Source organism: Mauremys mutica, unplaced genomic scaffold (genome assembly GCF_020497125.1).
Source record: "Mauremys mutica isolate MM-2020 ecotype Southern unplaced genomic scaffold, ASM2049712v1 Super-Scaffold_100201, whole genome shotgun sequence".
NCBI classification, from domain to species: Eukaryota; Metazoa; Chordata; order Testudines; family Geoemydidae; genus Mauremys; species Mauremys mutica.
The window spans coordinates 582,823-583,991 of NW_025423287.1; the positions used below are offsets into that span (position 1 = coordinate 582,823).

Here is a 1,169-nt window from a genome sequence, read left to right on the forward strand (position 1 = left end):
CTGCCTGCAGGCGCTGCCCCCAGAGCTCCCATTGGCTGCAGTTCCTGGCCAATGGGATCTGTGGAGTTGGTACTCGGGGTAGGGGCAGTGAATGGAGACACTCCCCCCACCCCAGGGGATGCTGGGACATGCCGACCATTTCTGGGAGCAGCACGGAGGGACAGAGGCAGAGTGGGCAGGGAGCCACCTCAGTGCTGCTGGCACATCTCTGCACACCCATTGGGGGAGGGGAGCAGAGGTGGTCCATGTGCTGCCTGGGGGAGGGGCAGTGCACAGAGCTGCCTCCCCTCCTGGGTCTATTACAGGAGTGGGTGGGTGGGGTCTTTTGGCCTGCAAGGTGCAGCAGGTGGGACTAGATGATCACACTGGTCCCTTCTGACCTTAAAGGCTCTGAGTCTAAAAGGGAGAGGGAAGTAAAGGAAAAAAAAACCCAAATACTGCAATACCAGGATGACTCCACCTGCTCATTGTATAGTCCTGCCCCTTTCTTCCTCCACTGGGTGTTGAATGACCTGCAGGACATTGATTCTCTCATTCCATTGCTAAGGTGATACAATGTGACTGAAATTAAACCCATTCCCAGCAGAGAAAACATCACATCCCTGCATTGACTGGGAATTGAACCCAGGTCAACTGCTTGGAAGGCAGCTATGCTCACCACTATACCACCAATGCATCTTACAAAAGTACCACTTATGCTTGTCCAATGAGGCTAGACCAGAATTGAGGCATTTTACTGCCTGTTAAAATGTACTGGAGTCTCATCACTAAAAAAAAACTACCTCTGTCTTCCCCTGGGTTTGAATCATCAGCCTCTCAATTAGGTCACCCAAGTGGTTAATCACACACCCAGGTAACTACCCTACTTCCCAAGCTTGTCTATGAAGCACCTACAGGGGCACACCTGGCTAGTGAGGGAGGCGCACTGCTGGGGTTATGAGTTCAGGCCTCACCCAAAGCATCGGCTTTCATTAGCCATAGAGCTTCCCCCCCTCACTTTGTCTCAGTCACGTGGAAAGTGCCATACGAGGGTGATGACAGTAAATTCTAAACTCTGAAATGTGGAGGTGGCCCATAGATTGCGATAAGGGGTTTGAAGAGAATAAGCTCTAAGGATATAAAACCAGACAGTCTCCAGGGGCAGGTACGGTACAACGCCTCAACAGGGA

The 1,169-nt window shown here is 51.9% G+C and overlaps 1 non-coding gene across 1 annotated transcript; it reads right to left on the reverse strand.

Annotated features, from left to right (window-relative positions):
• Nucleotides 1–603: 603 nt before the first annotated feature.
• On the reverse strand, nucleotides 604–675 carry TRNAG-UCC. The gene has a single exon. It is a non-coding gene; the product is annotated as a tRNA-Gly (tRNA).
• Between the last annotated feature and the right edge of the window lie 494 nt (nucleotides 676–1,169).